We start from the raw sequence: 19647 nt of genomic DNA, 5'->3' as shown, positions 1-19647 counted from the left end.
GGACTAGAAAAGTTTCATGGCTACATATATGGACTTCCCACCTTCACAGTTGAGACAGACCACAGCCCTCTGGTTGCCATCATAAAAAAAAACCGGAATGAGATGTCTCCAAGGATTCAACGACTCATGATGAAGCTGCAAAGATATGACTTTGAACTGATCTACACACCAGGCAAATACATAGTGTTAGCAGATGCACTATCCCGAGCACCCACAATGAGTCATGTGAGCTCTACTGAAGAAGACGTGGATGTCCATGTGAGTATGGTCACTGCTGCGCTGCCAGTGTCAGACACAAAATCAAAGCAAATAGCAGAAGAAACAGTAAAAGATACAGTATTACAAACAGTAATAGAGAACATTCATCATGGTTGGCCTAAAGGTTCCTGTCCAAAATATTTTCACATAAGGTCAGAATTGAGTGTCGCAAGTGGACTATTACTAAAACAGAACAGAATAGTCATTCCACAGGCTCTACGTCAAGACATGCTCAAAAGGATTCATGAGGGACACCTCGGAATTGAAAAATGCAAAAGGAGGACAAGAGACACTGTTTATTGGCCTGGCATAAATAAGGACATTGAGAAGATGATAGGCAAATGTGAGACATGTCAGAAACACCAAAACAAACAAGCAAAGGAACCGATGATAGTAGCTGACATACCAACAGCACCATGGCAAAAGGTTGGTATGGACCTTTTTCATTTAAATGGTAGACTATCTAATAGTGATTGACTACTATTCTAACTATCCTGAGATGGCGCTGCTCTCAAGCACCACAGCAAGCAGTGTCATAATGCATGTGAAATCCATCTTCGCCAGACATGGAATTCCCAGGATTGCCGTTAACGACAATGGTCCGTGCTTCAACTGTAAGGAGTGGCAACAGTTTGCAGCACAGTATGACTTTCAGCACATCACATCCAGTCCTTTGTATGCTCAGTCAAATGGTAAGGCAGAGAAAGGTGTTCAAGTTCTCAAGCAGCTACTGAAGAAAGCGACAGAAAACAAGTCTGATCCTTATCTCGTCCTGCTGAGCTGCCGAGCCTCACCTTTAGACTGTGGTTCTTCACCTGCTGAACTACTAATGGGTCGCAAGTTGCGCACCACGCTATCCTGCTGTGCAAAAGAACAGCAAAGTGAGGAACTGAGACAGAGACGTCAACTGCTAAAGCTGAAACAGAAATCATACTATGACAAGTCATCCAAAACTCTAAAACCATTGACAAGGGATGATGTTGTCAGGATTGAGGATCCAGATGCATGGAACAAGAAAGCTACAGTTCTTGAGGAAGTAGGACCAAGGTCATACACTGTTAGAACTGAGGAAGGACAGATGCTCAGGAGGAACCGCCGTTCCCTCCTAAAAACACAAGAGACTATTCAAGAGCAGATTGATGACAATGCCGCAACTGCATCTTGTCATTCACCGCCAGAACAATCTCATGAAGACACATCAGACTTACCCGTGTAGTAAAAGAGCCTGATAGACTTAATCTTTGAGTACAATGTAAAGCTTTGAAAATGTGTTGACTGTTTTGAAAATGTTTGTTTATAGAGCACTAACAAAAGTGTTACTGATATTATCTTTATTGTTTTCTTGAAAGTTGATTGATATTGATTTTGTGAAACCTCAAAGAAAGGGGGATGTAATGATCAATAACATGTCATTCTATAGTGGACACTAGGTGGAGCCATAGGGCTGTACATAGCTGTATGTTTAAGACTACACTACCCAGCTGTATATATATTAAGATGACATTACCCATGAGGCACTAGGCTACCCACAAGGCAGCAGTCAAGATGGAAGCCTCTACAGATACTGTACCTAGTCCACATGTGCTCAATAAAAGGTCTAGCAAAAGCTAGCTGTGTTCATAATAAGAATGTCTATTTATTAATGAACATAACACTAACGACCGCTGGCAGCATGCAGAGCAGGCCGATCATGTCACCAATCAGTGCGCACTGCTGATTTGATGCCAGCACTGCCATTTTTAAATGCCACGTTACAGCCAACACCCTCTTAAATTTGCACAGCTGAACATGACATTAAATGGAATGAAGAACACCCACCAGCACTATATAAAGGGATCATGAACTACTTTAAGGTTAGTTGCTGGATTATTTCTTCTGGCTGTTGGTGCAATTCTACGTATTTTTGGAGCTTTCCTATACTTGGGTAAGCTCTGAATATTCTACAGGGTGTGGTCTGGCTGGTGCTGGAGTTCATATAAAAGCTTGTGTTGAAACAAGTTGCTTCCAGACATGAGTGGCCTGGTAGGGCTTCCTCTTGGCAACGAGCAGGACTGGGAGAACGAGCAGCGCTGGGAGAACGAGCAGCGCTGGGAGAACGAGCAGCGCTGGGAGAACGAGCAGCGCTGGGAGAAGGAGCAGGGCTGGGAGAAGGAGCAGGGCTGGGAGAAGGAGCAGCGCTGGGAGAAGGAGCAGCGCTGGGAGAAGGAGCAGCGCTGGGAGAACGAGCAGGGCTGGGAGAACGAGCAGGGCTGGGAGAACGAGCAGGGCTGGGAGAACGAGCAGGGCTGGGAGAACGAGCAGGACTGGGAGAATGAGCAGGACTGGGAGAATGAGCAGAAGCCTCACACAGCAGGCCAAGCTGATAGATGAGGGAGGAGGAGGAGGGGGGGGGGGGGGAGAAGGGCTATCAGCAGGAGGCCATATCCGCCGAGGGTCTTTAGGGAGTAATTCTCTTACCTCAACTTCAGCAAGGACCAATGCTCGAGACGTCTTTACTTCACTAAAGAGGTGGTGACTGAAATCTGCCAACTGCTGCAGCCACAAGTGCAACTTCAGAGCAGGACAAGGACCACATTCACTGCCTGTGGCTGTCAAGGACAGCATTCACTGCCTGTGGCTGTCAAGGACAGCATTCACTGCCTGTGGCTGTCAAGGACAGCATTCACTGCCTGTGGCTGTCAAGGACCACATTCACTGCCTGTGGCTGTCGAGGACCACATTCACTGCCTGTGGCTGTCAAGGACCACATTCACTGCCTGTGGCTGTCAAGCTGACCGTGGCTCTTAACTTTTATGCATAAGGCTCCTTCCAGGCTACATCTCGCAGTTTGCAGTGCCCTGCTGCAAAAGGGAGGTCTCTGAGGCCTCTATAGACAGAGAAACATTTTCATCTCATTCCCTCCTGCCAAAGACAAGCAGGCAGAGCAAGCACGAGAGTTTGCACAGATTGCAAGCTTCTCAATGATGCAGGATGCCATTGACTGCAAACATATTGCCTTGCGTGCACCTCATGAAAACTCGGCCGATTTCATGAACTGAAAGGGATTTTGCTTCCTCAATGTGCAGCTGGTGTGTGACCTCGGGCAGCACACCATGCAGGTGAATGCCCGGTATCCTGGCAGCAGTCACGATTCCTTCATTCTGCGGCAATCCCACCGCGGCAAGTCAAAGGCAGCTACTGGGTGACAAGGGTTATCCACTCATGACATCTCCTTCTCATCAGCCTTCTTCTGTAGCCTGGCCCATTGAAGTCCTCATCTGAATCCTTGGCAGCAGAAGTAGTGTAAACACGCCCTCCAGTGAGCTGCACCTGCGCTATCCTTTCTCCCTGCCCTGGCTCCTGCACACATGTGCAGATCCTGTTTTTTTTTTTCAGCACGGAAGGAGGCCATTTCGGCCCATCATGTCCACACCGGCCAACAAAGAGCTATCCAGCCTAATCCCATTTCCCAGCCCTTGGTCTGTACACCTGCAGGTTAGAGCATCCCAAGTGCACATCCAAGTACTTTTTAAATGTGATGAGGGTTCCTGCCTCTACCACCCTTTCAGGCAGTGAGTTCCAGACCCCCACAACCCTCTGGGTGAAGACATTTCCCATCAAATCCCCTCTAAACCTTCCCCCAATTACTTTAAATCTGTGCCCCCTGGTTTTTGACCCCTCTGCTAAGGGAAACAGGTCCTTTCTATCCACTTTATAATTTTATACACCTCAATAAGGTCTCCCCTCAGCCTCCTCTGTTCCAAGGAAAACAGACCCAGCCTATCCAGTCTTTCCTCATAGCAAAGATTCTCTACTCCCAGCAACATCCTTGTAAATCTCCTCTGTACCCTCTCTAGTGCAATCACATCTTTCCTGTAATGTGGTGACCAGAACTGCACGCAGTACTCTAGCTGAGGCCTAACTAGTGTTTTATACAGTTGAAGCATAACCCCCCTGCTCTTATATTCTATGCCACAGCTAATAAAGGCAAGCATTCCGTATACCTTCTTAACCACGTTATCTACCTGGCCTGCTACCTTCAGGGATCTGTGGACATGCACTCCAAGGTCCCTTTGTTCCTCTACATTACTCAGTGTCCTACCATTTAATGTGTATTCCCTTGTTAGCCCTCCCCAAATACATTACCTCACACTTCTCCGGATTGAATTCCATTTGCCACTGTTCTGCCCACCTGACCAATTTATTGATATCTTCCTGCAGTCTACAGCTTCCTTCTTCAGCATCAACCACACAGCCGATTTTAGTATCATCTGCAAACTTCTTAACCATACCCTCTATATTCAAGTCAAGATCGTTGATATATACCACAAAAAGCAAAGGACCTAGTACTGAGCCCTGCGGAACCCCACTGGAAACAGCCTTCCAGTCACAAAAACACCCATCAACCATTACCCTCTGCTTCCTGTCTCTGAGCCAGTTTTGAATCCAACTTGACACTTTGCCCTGGATCCCATGGGCTTTTAACTTCGTGACCAGTCTGCCGTGTGGAACCTTATCAAAAGCCTTGCTAAAGTCCATATACACTACATCAAATGCACTACCCTCATCTACTCTCCTTGTTACCTCCTCAAAAAATTCAATCAAGTTTGTCAGACACGACCTTCCCTTAACAAATCCGTGCTGACTATCCTTGATTAATCCGTGTCTTTCTAAATGAAGATTTATCCTGTCCTTCAGAATTCGTTCAAATAATTTTCCCACCACCGAGGTTAGGCTGACTGGCCTGTAATTACTCAGTCTATCCTTTTCTCCCTTTTTAAACAAGGGTACCACATTAGCAGTCCTCCAGTCCTCCGGCACCACACCTGAAGCCAGAGAGGATTGAAAAGTGATGGTCAGGGCCTCTGCTATTTCCTCTTTTGCTTCGCTTAACAGCCTGCGATACATTTCATCCGGGCCTGGGGATTTATCCACTTTTAAAGCTGCTAAACCCCTTAATACTTCCTCTCTCACTATGTTTATTTCATCTAATATTTCACACTCCTCCCCCCCCGATAGCAATGTCTGCTTCGCCCTTCTCCTTTGTGAAAACAGATGCAAAGTATTCATTAAGAACCCTACCAACGTCTCCCGCCTCCACACACAGATGACTATCATGATCTCTAATAGGTCCTACTCTTTCTTTAGTTATTCTCTTACTCTTAATATATTTATAAAACATCTTTGGGTTTTCTTTGATTTTACTTGCCAAGAATTTTTCATGCTCTCTCTTTGCTTTCCTAATATAATTTTTAATTGCACCCCTGCACTTTCTGTACTCCTCTAAAGATTCTGGAGTATTTAGCCCTCGGTATCTGTCATACGCCTCCCTTTTTTCTTTATCCTACCCTGTGTGTCCCTAGACATCCAGGGGGCTCCAGCCTATCCTCTAATCTACGCGCAGTGTCCGTATCTGAGCTGGTGGCTGTGACTGTGAGATTGAGTGATGGTGTCTCTTTATCTTTACTGTCTTCTTCCTCTTTCTCCTCTGACTGGGAAAGTTCCAGTTCCTGAGTATCTGAAATGAAAAAGGGACAAGGGTTGGGTTGTGATGAGGGGAGAGGAGAAAGTAAGAAGTGCATGCTTACACCATCTGCAGCTTGGGAGTCAGAATAGACTGTGGGATGAGGGAGAAGTGGGATGAAAGAAGGAGGATACCCTCATCATCGATCCCTCCAGCCCCGCTAGTGGCTGCGGCCTCAGCGATGCCCCTTCCCATGATGGCCAGCACTGCCTCCTCCATGCAGGTGCGGTTGCCCTCCTCCTGTTCTTTCCTGCTGCCTTTGGTTGTGCGCCACCTTCTCCTGCAAGAAAGCGGGAAGTGTGTCAGCGAGTGTCCTGCAATATGTTTGGGTGATGTAGCTGTCATGGTTGAATAGCTGTGTGAGAGCTGTGAATTGTGTGCTAGGCTTGCAACAGTGTGAAGTGTGTGAGGGTGAGATAAAGCATATGAATGGTAGGGTTGAGTCCTGATTGATGAGAGATTGTTAGTAGGTGGGAATAGTATCAAAGTGGGCTAATAATCCCGAGGCCTGGAATAATGATCCCGAGACATGAGTTCAAATCCCATCACGGCAGCTGGGGAATTTAAATTCAGTTAATTAAATAAATCTGAAATTAAAAAGCTCGTATCAGTAATGGTGACCACGAAACTATCGGATTGTCGTAAAAACCCAACTGGTTCACTAATGTCCTTTAGCGAAATAAATCTGCCGTCCTTACCCGGTCTGGCCTGTATGTGACTCCAGACCCACAGCAATCTGGTTGACTCTTAACTGCCCTCTGAAATGGCCCAGCAAGTCACTCAGTTGTAAAAAACCGTTACGAAAAACAATAAGAATAAAACCGGACGGACTACCCGGCATCGGCCTCGGCACCGGCTGCGGACACAACAACGGCACACCCAGCCCAGTCAACCCTGCAAAGTCCTCCTCACCAACATCCGGGGACTTGTGCCAAATTTGGGAGAGCTGTCCCACAGACTAGACAAGCAACAGCCTGACATAATCATACTCACAGAATCATACCTTTCAGCCAATGTCCCGAACTCCTCCATCACCATCCCTGGGGTGGCGGCACAGTGGTATACAGTCGGGAAGGAGTGGCCCTGGGTGTTCCCAACATTGACTCTGGACCCCATGAAGTCTCATGGCTTCAGGTCAAGCATGAGCAAGGAAACCTCCTGCTGATTACCACCTACCACCCTCCCTCAGCTGATGAATCAGTACTCCTCCATGTTGAACACCACTTGGAAGAAGCACTGAGAGTAGCAAGGGCACAGAATGTACTCTGGGTGAGGGACTTCAATGTCCATCACCAAGAGTGGCTCGGTAGCACCACTACTGACCGAGCTGGCTGAGTCCTGAAGGACATAACTGCCAGTCTGGGCCTGCGACAGGTGATGAGAGAACCAACATGAGGGAAAAACCTACTTGACCTCGTCCTCACCAATCTACCTGTCGCAGATGCATCGGTTCATGACGGCATTGGTAGCAGTGATCACTGCACAGTCATTGTGGAGACAAAGTCCCGTCTTCACACTGAGGACACACTCCATTGTGTTATGTGGCACTACCACTGTGCTAAATGGGATAGTTACAGAACAGATCTAGCAGCTCAAAACTGGGCATCCATGAGGCGCTGTGGGCCATCAGCAGCAGCAGAATTGTAATCCACCACAATCTGTAACCTCATGGCCCGACATATCCCTCACTCTACCATTACCATCAAGCCAGGGGACCAACCCTGGTTCAATAAGGAGTGTAGAAGAGCATGCCAGGAGCAGCACCAGGCGTACCTAAAAATGAGGTGCCAACCTGGGGAATCCGCAACACAGGACTATATGCATGCTAAAAAGCGGAAGCAGCATGCTATAGACAGAGCTAAGCAATCCCACAATCAACAGATCAGATTAAAGCTCTGCAGTCCAGCCGTAAATGGTGGTGGACCATTAAACAACTAATGGGAGGAGGAGGCTCAATGAATATCCCCATCCTCAATGATGGTGGAGCCGAGCACGTGAGTGCAAAAGACGAAGCTGAAGCGTTTGCAACCATTTTCAGCCAAAAGTGCCAAGTGGATGATCCATATCAGCTTCCTCCTGAGGTCCCCACCACCACAGAAGCCAGTCTTCAGCCAATTCGATTCACTCCACGTGATATCAAGAAATGGCTGAGCGCACTGGATATAGCAAAGACTATGGGCCCCGACAACATCCCGGCTATCGTACTGAAGACTTGTGCTCCAGAACTAGCCGCGCCTCTAGCCAAGCTGTTCCAGTACAGCTACAACACTGGCATCGATCCGACAATATGGAAAACTGCCTAGGTATGTCCTGTCCACAAAAAGCAGGACAAATCCAATCCAGCCAATTACCGTTGCATCAGTCTACTCTCAATCATCAGCACAGTGATGGAAGGTGTCGTCGACAGTGCTATCAATCAGCATTTACTCACCAATAACCTGCTCATTGATGCCCAGTTTGGGTTCCACCAGGACCACTCGGCTCCAGACCGGTTAACAAAATTGAGGCTCATGGAATAGGTGGGTCAGTGGCAGCTTGGAGAAGGAATTGGCTTAAGGGCAGAAAACAGCGAGTTGTGGTAAATGGCTGTTTTTCAGACTGTGGAGGATGGTAGACAGTGGTGTCCCCCAAGGGTCAGTGCTGGGGTCACTTTTTTTTAATATATATAAATGACCTGGATATTGGAATACAGAGTAGAATTTCTAAATTTGCCGATGACACCAAACTTGGGGGTGTGGCAAACAGTGAGGGTGATACCAATCGACTGCAACAGGACATAGAAAGGTTAGCAGAATGGGCAGACAAGTGGCAGATGGAATTTAATACAGAGAAGTGTGAGGTGATGCATTTTGGCAGAAGGAACAGGGAGAGGCAATATACACTTAATGGCACAGTTTTAAAGAGTGTGCAGGGACCGAGGGACCTGGGAGTTAATGTGCATGAGTCCCTGAAGGTGGCGGGACATATTGAGACTGGTTAGCAAAGCATATGGGATCTTGGGCTTCACAAATAGAGGTATTGAGTACAAAAGTAGAGAAGTTATGCTGAACCTTTATAAAGCGCTGGTTTGACCACAACTGGAGTATTGCGTCCAGTTCTGGTCACCACACTTTAGGAAGAATGTGAAGGCACTTGAGAGGGTGCAGAGAAGATTTACCAGAATGGTTCCGGGGATGAGGAATCTTAGCTACAAGGACAGGTTGGAGAAGCTGGTTTGTTTTCATTAGAGCAAAGGAGATTGAGGGGTGATTTGATAGAGGTGTACAAGATTATGACGGGTTTGGATAGGTTAGATGGGAAAAGGCTGTTCCCACTAGTTGATGGTACAAGGACTAGGGGACACAGATTTACGGTTTTGGGCAAGAGATACAGGGGGGAGGTGAGGAAAAACTTTTTTACGCAGCAGTGATGACCTGGAACTCGCTGCCGACGGAAGTGGTGGAAGCGGAGACACTCAATGTTTTCAAGGGGAGACTGGATAGGCACTTGAGGGAAATAAACTTGCAGGGCTACGGGGATAGAGCGGGGGAATGGGACTGACTGGATTGCTCTACAGAGAGCCGGCACAGACTCGATGGGCCGAATGGCCTCCTTCTATGCCGTTATGACTCATTACAGCCTTGGTCCAAACATAGACAAAAGAGCTGAGTTCCAGAGGTGAGGTGCGAGTGACTGCCCTTGACATCAAGGCAGCATTTGACCGAGTGTGGCATCAAGAAGCCCTAGTAAAACTGAAGTCAATGGGAATCGGGGGGGAAAACGCTCCACTGGCTGGAGTCATACCTAGCACAAAGGAAGATGGTTGTGGTGGTTGGAGGTCAATCATCTCAGCCCCAGGACATCACTGCAGGAGTTCCTCAGGGCAGTGTCCCAGGCCCACCATCTTCATTTACTTCATCAATGACCTTTCCTTCATCATAAGGTCAGAAGTGGGGATGTTCGCTGATGACTGCAGTGTTCAGTGCCATTCGCAACTCCTCAGATAATGAAGCTGTCCATGCCCTCATGCAGCAAGACCTGGACAACATTCAGGCTTGGGCTGATAAGTGGCAGGTAACTTTCACGCCACACAAGTGCCAGGCAATGACTATCTCCAACAAACAAGAGTCTAACCACTGCCCATTGACATTCAACGGCATTACATCGCTGAATCCCCCAACATCAATATCCTGGGAGGGGGGTCGGGGCGGGGGGGGGTCACCATTGACCAGAAACTTAACTGGACCAGCCACATAAATACTGTGGCAACAAGAGCAGGTCAGAGGCTGGGTGTTCTACGGTGAGTGTCCCACCTCCTGACTCCCCAAAGCCTTTCCACCATCTACAAGGCACAAGGAGTGTGATGGAATACTCTCCACTTGCCTGGATGAGTGCAACTCCAACAACACTCAAGAAGCTCGACACCATCCAGGACAAAGCAGCCCGCTTGGATTGGCACCCCATCCACCGCCTTAAACATTCACTCCCTCCACCACCGGCGTACCGTGGCTGCAGTGTGTACCATCTACAAGATGCACTGCAGCAACTCGCCAAGGCTTCTTCGGCAGCACCTCCCAAAACCGCGTCCTCTACCACCTAGAAGGACAAGGGCAGCAGGTGCATGGGAACACCACCACCTGCAAGTTCCCCTCCATCCTGACTTGGAAGTATATCGCCGTTCCTTCATCGTCGCTGGGTCAAAATCCTGGAACTCCCTCCCTAACAGCACTGTAGGAGCACCTTCACTGCACGGACTGCAGTGGTTCAAGGCAGTGGCTCATTGCCACCTTCTCAAGGGCAACTAGGGATGGACAATAAATGCTGGGCCTTGCCAGTGACACCCACATCCCATGAACAAATAAAAATAAAGGTGGGGGTGAGGGTGTAGTGAATTAAGCAGTTGATGAGGCTAGTGGTGCATTTGTTAGGATATCCCATTTGAAGATGAACTCACTCGCCTTGACAACCCATATGAGTTTGTTAAACTTCTTCCTGCACTGCATCCATCTTCTTGGAGCAACACTCTTGGCATTGACCTTCGCCGCTACTTCTTCCCACTGCCTCCTGAGCATGTGTCTAGAGGGCCTCCTGCCCCCTGTGGATACAGGACATCTCTCCTTCTCCATCTCTTCCACCAAGACCTCCAGTGCATTGTCTGAAAACCCTGGTGCTCGCGCTCTCACATGTTCAGCCATTGCTCAAAGTATCACAGCCCAGATTGCCTTCTGAAAAACTCCCACCACTTCTTGCAGCCACAGTGCACCTCCCCTTTAAGAGGTGCAGGCTGCCTTTAAGATGCACCAGCCACTGGCAATATCGGACCCTCTGCTGATACGTGCAGCCAATGAACAGTGCGGGTACCGCTGGCTGCACACAGAAATCATTTAAAGCAGCAGACAGCACCAATTTACCGTGTTGCCTGCATTGCATGAACGGGCGCAGGTTAATCGCGCACCGCAATCCCCACACCTGTTTTTGGGGTTCTCCAATTTAACCCCATAGAGTGCAAAAGCAAGGAAGTTATACTAAACCTTTATAGAACACTAGTTAAGCCCCAGCTGGAGTGTTGTGGCCAATTCTGGATACCACACTTTAGGAAGCATGGCAAGGCCTTCGAAAGAGTGCAGAGGAGATTTACTAGAATGAGGGGCTTCGGTTATGTGGATAGACTGGAGAAGCTGGCGTTGTTCTCCTTCACGCAGAGAAGGTTAAGGGGGTATTTGATAGAGGTGTTCAAAATCATGAATGGTTCTGATAGAGTAAATAAGGAGAAACTGTTTCCGGTGGCAGAAGGGTCGGTAACCAGAGGACAGATTGAAGGTGATTGGCAAAAGAACCAGAGACGACATGAGGAAACATTTTTTACACTGTATGTGAGATCGGTAATGCAACAACAACAACTTGTATTTATATAGCACCTTTAACGTAGTAAAACGTCCCAAGGCGCTGCACAGGAGTATTTTCAGACAAAAGAATTTGACACCGATCCACATAAGGACAAATTAGGGCAGGACTAAGCTTCTCCACTAGACTAGTGACTAGTGGATCGCGAGTGGAGCTCGGGACCAGGGATCGCGAGAATATCAGTGCTAATTTGATCCTGTAAGAGACAACATCATTCATGTCAGAGGCCGGGACCCAGGAACGAGGACGAGACCAGCAGTGCGGTCAAGGCGCAGGAGTGGCGCAGCGTGGACCAACAGCGGGGTCGGGGCCCAGGGAAGGTGCGGCACGGGCCAACAGCGAGGTCGGGAGGACCACAATGCATCCTACGAAACCCAAGCAGAGAGGACCTGCGGGAAGGAGGGAGGAGGACAGTAGGAATATGTTTGTGTGCGCTAGGCCGCTGTAGCAGAGCCTGGTCTCCAATCGTCGCGGATCCCCTTGCCATTGGACCAAGACCTTGCTCTGTCAAGCCCGTGTGGTAGCTGGTGTGCAACGGCCACCCCACGTTAAAAGAATTCACACACAGGCATCCTCCACCCTTTAAAATGAAGTTCGGGACCTGGAACGTCAGGACCCTCATAGACAACCCCAACAGTGACAGACCGGAACGCCGTACTGCTATCGTTGCCCGGGAGCTCAGACGCTTCCCCTTCAACCACCGTCTGCCCCACCTGTGACAGAGACTGTAGGTCCCGCATTGGACTCATCATTCACCTGAGAACTCATTTTTAATGTGAAAGCAAGTCATCCTCGGTTCCGAGGGACTGCCTAAGAAGGTGACCAAAAGCTTGGTCAAAGAGGTCATAGAAACATAGAAGATGCAGGAGTAAGCCATTCGGCCCCTCGAGCCTGCTCCGCCATTCAATGCGATCATGGCTGATCATCCAAATTCAGTACACGGTCCCTGCTTTCTCCCCATACCCCTTGATCCCTTTAGCCTTCAGAAATATATCCAACTCCTTCTTGAATATATTTAATGAACTGGCCTCCACCGCCTTCTGTGGTAGAGAGTTCCACAGGTTCACCACTCTCTGGGTGAAGAAATTCCTCCTCATTTCTGTCTTAAATGGCCTACCCCTTTATCCTTAGACTGTGTCCTCTGGTTCTGGACTCCCCGACCATCGGGAACATCCTTCCTGCATCTAGTCTGTCCAGTCCTGTCAGAATTTTATAAGTTTCAATGAGATCACCTCTCATTCTTCTAAACTCCAGCGAGTACAAGTCCAATCGACCCAATCTCTCCTCATACGTCATTCCTGCCATCCCAGGTATCAGCCTGGTGAATCTTCGTTGAACTCCTTCCATGGCAAGAACATCCTTCCTCAGATAAGGCGACCAAAACTGCACACAATACTCCAGATGTGGTCTCACCAAGGCCCTGTACAACTGCAGCAAGACATCTTTGTTCCTGTACTCAAACCCTCTCGCTACGAAGGCCAACATACCATTTGCCTTCTTAACCGCCTGCTGCACCTGCATGCTTACCTTCAGCGACTGGTGCACAAGGGCACCCAGGTCTCGTTGCACTTCCCCTTCTCCCAATCTATTGCCACTGGAGAGGACAGTTTGAAGGAGCGAGAGCTGGAGAGACAGTTTGAAGGAGCGAGAGCTGGAGAGAGAGCAGTTTGAAGGAGCGAGAGCTGGAGCGGACAGTTTGAAGGAGCGAGAGCTGGAGAGAGCAGTTTGAAGGAGCGAGAGCTGGAGAGAGCAGTTTGAAGGAGCGAGAGCTGGAGAGGGCAGTTTGAAGGAGCGAGAGCTGGAGAGGGCAGTTTGAAGGAGCGAGAGCTGGAGAGGACAGTTTGAAGGAGCGAGAGCTGGAGAGGACAGTTTGAAGGAGCGAGAGCTGGAGAGGATAGTTTGAAGGAGCGAGAGCTGGAGAGAGAAGTTTGAAGGAGCGAGAGCTGGAGAGGGCAGTTTGAAGGAGCGAGAGCTGGAGAGGGCAGTTTGAAGGAGCGAGAGCTGGAGCGGAACCCGGTTACCAGGACGCCAAGTAGGACAGCCAGGGGCAATGTGCAGGCCAGGTGTGTGGAGGAGACACGCAGGCTATTAGAGTCACCAGCGCCATGGAGAGGACATTAAAGAGTCGCTATCGGTGCAGTAGATGGCGTCGGTACCACGGCGGCTGAAGACTGTCGGGCAGAAGTGCGGGAAAGGCGGAGCGAGGCGAGAGCGGACCCTATTGTGATGGCGCCGATGAAGATGGCTGCCGTCCTTGCGGGCTCCGTGCGTACCAGGCAGCTAAGTGTCCTTTGCTGCTTGGTGCGCTCGGCTCGTTAAGGAAAAAGCATTTCACTGACTGGATTTCACTTGTTGTATTTGGTTATGTGACAAATAAAACTAAAATTGAAATTGAAAATTGAAATTGAAATTTAGATAATAATCTGCCTTCCGGTTTTTGCCACCAAAGTGGATAACCTCACATTTATCCACGTTATATTGCATCTGCCATGTTTCTGCCCAATCACCCAACATGTCCAAATCATCCTGAAGTTTCTCGACATCCTCCTCACAGCACACACGCCCACCCAGCTTTGTGTCGTCTGGAAATTTGGAGATATTACATCTAGTTCCCTTGTCCAGATCATTTATATATATTGTGAATAGCTGGGGTCCTAGGACCGATCCCTGCGGTACCCCACTAGTCACTGCCTGCCACTCGGAAAAAGACCCGTTTATTCCAACTCTCTGCTTTCTGTCTGCCAACCAGTTTTCTATCCAAGTCAATACCTTGTCCCCAATCCCATGTGCCTTAACTTTACACGCTAATCTCCTATGCGGGACCTTATCGAAGGCCTTCTGAAAGTCCAGATACACCACATCCACTGGTTCTCCCGTATCTATTTTACCAGTTACATCCTCAAAAAATTCCAGTAGATTAGTCAAGCACGATTTACCTTTTGTGAATCCATGTTGACGTTGTCCGATCCTGTCACTGTTTTCCAAGTGCTCTGCTATTTCATCTTTTATAATGGACTCTAGCATTTTCCCCACTACCGATGTCAGGCTTACCGGTCTGTAATTCCCCGTTTTCTCTCTACCACCTTTTTTGAATAGTGGGGTAACATTAGCTACCCTCCAATCTGTTCCAGATTCCATCGAATGTTGGAAGATGATCAGCAATGCATCTACTATTTCTAGGGCCACTTCCTTAAGTACCCTAGGATGTAGATTATCAGGCCCTGGGGATTTATCGGCCTTCAGTCCCATCAATTTCCCTAACACCATTTCCCTACAAATACTGATTTTTTTCATTTCCACCCTTTCATCAGACCCTATGTTCCCCGGCATCTCTGGGAGGTTATTTGTGTCCTCCTTTGTGAAGACAGAACCAAAATATGTATTTAGTTGGTCTGCCATTTCTTTGTTCCCCTGATTCTGACTGCAAGGGACCTACGCTTGACTTCACCAATCTTTTTTTCTTCACATATCTATAAAAGCTTTTACAGTCAGTTTTTATGTTCCCTGCAAGCTTATTCTCATATTCTATTTTCCCCTTCTTAATTAATCCCTTTGTCCTCCTTTGTTGAATCCTAAACTGCTCCCAATCCTCAGGATTATTGCTTTTTCTGGCCAATTTATATGTCCTCTCCTTGGATCTTATGCTATCCCTAATTTCCCTTGTTAGCCACGGTTGAGTCACCTTTTTTGTTTTTTTTTATGCCAAACTGGGATGAACAAATTCTGTAGTTCATCCATGCGGTCTTTGAATGTTTGCCATTGCCTATCCACCGTCAACCCTTTGAGTGCCATTCCCCAATCAATCCTACCCAACTCGCGCCTCAGACCATCGTAGTTTCCTTTATTTAAATTTAGGACCCTAGTCTCTGAGTCAACTACTTCATTCCCCATCTTAATGAAGAATTCGATCATATTATGATCGCTCCGACCCAAGGAGCCCCGTACAACAAGATTGCTAATTAATCCTTTCTCGTTACATAATACCCAGTCTAAGATGGCCTGATCTCTGGTTGGTTCCTCGACATATTGGTCCAGGAAACCATCCCGTAAACACTCCAGGAATTCCTCCTCCACAGTATTGTTACTAATTTGGTTGGCCCAATCTATATGTAGATTAAAGTCACCCATGATGACTGTCGTGCCCTTATTGCACGCTTCTTTAATTTCCCTTTTAATGCCACCCCCAACCTCTGCATTACTGTTTGGAGGTCTATATACCACTCCCACTAACGTTTTCTGCCCCATGGTATTTCTCAATTCTACCCATACAGATTCCACATCATCAGAGTTAATATCCTTCCTTACAATTGTGTTAATCCCTTCTTTAACCAGGAATGCTACCCCACTTCCCTTTCCTTTTTGCCTATCTTTCCTGAATATCAAATACCCCTGGATGTTGAGTTCCCAGCCTTGGCCATCCTTGAGCCATGTTTCCGTAATCCCAACCAAATCATATTCGTTTACCTCTATTTGCGCAGCCAATTCATCCACCTTATTATGAATGCTCCTCGCATTAAGACACAAAGCCTTCAGGCTTGTTTTTTTTGAATTATTAGAATTATTATTTATACTGTGGCCACGTTTGATTTAAACCGTTGATTTCTCTGACTGCCACTTTTGTTGTTCTCCTTCCTATCTTTTGCTTTTATCCTTGTTTCCCTTTCCTCTGTCTCCCTGCTCAAGTTCCCAACCCCCTGCCATTTTAGTTTAAATCCTCCCCCAGAGCACTAGCAAACACTCCCCCTGGGACATCGGTCCCAGTCCTGCCCAGGTGCAAACCGTCCGGTTTGAACTGGTCCCAGCTCCCCCAGAACCGGTTCCAATGTCCCAGGAATTTGAATCCCTCCCCGTTGCACCATTCCGCTAGCCACGTATTCATCTGAAAGATCCTTCTATTTCCACTCTGACTAGGTCAGTTTTAAGGAGCATCTTAAAGGAGGAAAGAGAGGTAGCGAGGCAGAGAGGTTTAGGCAGGGAATTCCAGAGCTTAGGGCCTCAGCAACAGAAGGCACAGCCACCAAAGCATGCACTCTGAAAGGGTGGTGGAAGCAGATTCAATAAGTGACATTCAAGAGGGAATAGGATAATACTTGAAAGGGAAAAATTTACAGGGCTACTGGGAATGAGCAGGGGAGTGGGACTAATTGGAGAGCTCTTCTCAAAGAGCCGGCACAGGCATGATGGGCCGAATGGCCTCCTTCTGTGCTGAATGATTCCTTGATTCCAGTGCTTTTTACGCTCCGATATAAACTAAATGGTGCAGTTCTAAAGGGGGCGCAGGAACAGAGAGGCCTGAGGATATATTTACACTTTGAAAGTGGCAGAACAAGTTGAGAAAGCTGTTAAAAAAGCATATGGGATCCTGGGCTTCATAAATAGAGGAATAGAGCACAAAAGCAAGGAAGTTAAGTTAAACTTTTATAAAACACTTATATAGCTTACACTAAACTTTTTACACTAAGTGCTTTTTGCAGTCACAGAACCATAGAGTAGTACTGCACATAAGGAGGCCATTCGGCCCATCGAATCTGCACTGGCTCTTTCGAAGAGCAATCCGGTTACTCCCACTGCCCCGCTCCTATTCCTGCAAATTTTTTCTCCTTCAAGTATTTATCCAATTCCCTTTTGAATCTGTATCCACCACCCTATCAAGTAGTGCATTCCAAATCCTAACCACTCATTGTGTAAACAAGTATTCCTTCATGTCGCCTCTGGTTCTTTTGACAGTCACCTTAAATCTGTGCCATCTCGTTATCGACCTTTCGGCCATTGGAAACAGTGTCTCTTTACTTACTCTATCTATGACGAAGTCCAACACTGCCTTCAGTGTGCCAGTGCCACCTTCGGCCACCTGAGGAAGAGTGTGTTTGAAGACCAGGACCTCAAACCCAGCACCAAGCTCATGGTCTAGAGCAGTAGTGATATCCGCCCTGCTGTATGCTTCAGAGACATGGACCATGTACAGCAGGGACCTCAAAGCACTGGAGAGGTACCACCAATGCTGCCTCCGCAAGATCCTGCAAATCCATCGGCAGGATAGGTGCACCAACGTCAGTGTTCTCACTCAGGCCAACATCCCCAGCATCGAAGCTTTGACCACGCTCGATCAGCTCCGATGGGTGGGCCACATCGTCTGCATGCCCGATATGAGACTCCCAAAACAAGCGCACTACTCGGAGCTCCGACACGGCAAGAGATCCCCAGGTGGGCAGAGGAAATGCTTCAAGGACACCCTCAAAGCCTCCTTGAAAAAGTGCAACATCCCCACCGACACCTGGGAATCCCTGGCCCAAGACCGCACAAAGTGGAGGAGAAGCATCCGGGAAGGTGCCGAACACCTCGAGCCTCTTCGCTGGGAGCAAGCGGAAGCCAAGCGCAAACAGCGGAAGGAGCACACGTCAACCCAAGTACCCCACCCATCCACCCCTTCAACCACCGTCTTCCCCACCTGTGACAGAGACTGCAGGTCCCGCATTGGACTCATCAGTCACCTGAGAACTCATTTTTAGTGTGGAAGCAAGTCATCCTCGGTTCCGAGGGACTGCCTAAGAAGAAGGAGAAGAAAAAGACTCTATCTAAATCTATCTCCTCTTAGCCTTCTCTGCTCCAAGGAGAACAACCCCAGATTCTCCAGTCTATCAACATAACTGTAACCCCTCATCCCTGGTACCATTCTTGTCAATCTCTTCTGTAACCTCTTCAAAGCCTTCATGTCCTTCCTAAAGTGTGGAGCCCAGAATTGGACACAATACTCCAGCTGGGGCCGAACTAGTGTTTTATAAAGGTTTAGCATAACGTCCTGGCTTTCGTTTGCTCTGCCTCTATTTCTAAAGCCCAGGGTCCCATTTGCTTTAGTAACTGCTGTATTAGCCTGTCCTGCCACCTTCAGAGATTTGTGCCCAAACACCCCGAGATCTCTCTTTTCACCCCCTTTAAAATTGTACCATTTAGCTTGTTTTGTCTCTCTTCATTCTTCCTACCCAAACGTATCACCTCACACTTTTCTGCGTTGAATTTCATCTGCCACGTGTCTGCCCATTCCACCAGCCTGTCCATGTCCTCCTGAAGTCTAGCACTATCTTCGTCACTGTTGACTACATTTTCAAGTTTCGGGTCACCAGCAAATTTCAAAATTGTGCTCTGTACCCCCAAGTCCAAGTTATTAATGTATATCAAAAGCAGCAGTGGTCCTAGTACTGAACCTTGGGGAACTCCACTGTATACCTCCCTCCAGTCCCAAAAACCGCCATTCACCACGACTCTGTTTTCTAACCCTCAGCCAATGTTGTATCCGTGCTGCGACCGCTCCATTTATCCCATGGGCTTCAATGTTGCTAACAAGACTTTGTGGTACTTTGTCAAATACACAACATCAACTGCACTGCCCTCATCCACCCGCTCTGTTACCGCATCAAAAAACTCAATCAAGTTAGTCAAACACGATTTGTCCTTAACAAGTCCATGCTTGTCCAAGTGGCTGTTAATTTTCTCCCGGATTATTGTTTCTAAAAGCTTCTCCACCACCGATGTTAAACTGACTGGCCTGTAATTGCCAGGTTTATCCTTCTCCCCTTTTTTGAACAAGGATGTAACATTTGCATTCCTCCAGTCCTCTGGCACTACCCCTGTATCTAAGGAGGATTGGGAGATTGTGGCCAGCACCTCCGCAATTTCGACCCTTACTCAGTAACTTAGGATGCATCCCATCCGGACCGGGAGACTTATCCACTTTAATTACTGCCAGCCTGTCTAGTACCTCATCTTTGTTTTTATCTCATCCAGTATTCCAGCAACCTCCTTGTTTACCGTAGCTTTGGCAAAGTCCTCTTCCTTGGTAAACACCAATGCAAAATACTAATTTAGTACCTCAGCCATGCCTTCTGCCTCCACCAATAGATCGCCATTTCGGTCCCTAATCGGCCTCATCAGACAACCCTTTTACTGTTAATATGTCTATTGAAGGCCCTTGGATTCCCGTTTATGTTAGCCCCAGTCCATTCTCA

The 19647-nt window shown here is 47.9% G+C and overlaps 1 protein-coding gene across 2 annotated transcripts in view; it reads right to left on the bottom strand.

Moving 5' to 3' along the window:
* ankdd1a (ankyrin repeat and death domain containing 1A) overlaps positions 1-19647 on the bottom strand; it is a 162493-nt gene that overhangs the window by 9385 nt on the left and 133461 nt on the right. The window lies entirely within an intron of this gene.

The sequence above is a fragment of the Somniosus microcephalus genome, chromosome 27 (genome assembly GCF_052327205.1).
Source record: "Somniosus microcephalus isolate GS21.2 chromosome 27, FLI_Smic_1.0, whole genome shotgun sequence".
NCBI classification, from domain to species: Eukaryota; Metazoa; Chordata; class Chondrichthyes; order Squaliformes; family Somniosidae; genus Somniosus; species Somniosus microcephalus.
The sequence above is the reverse complement of the archived record's forward strand: the minus strand, read 5'-3'. Positions and strand labels throughout refer to the sequence as shown.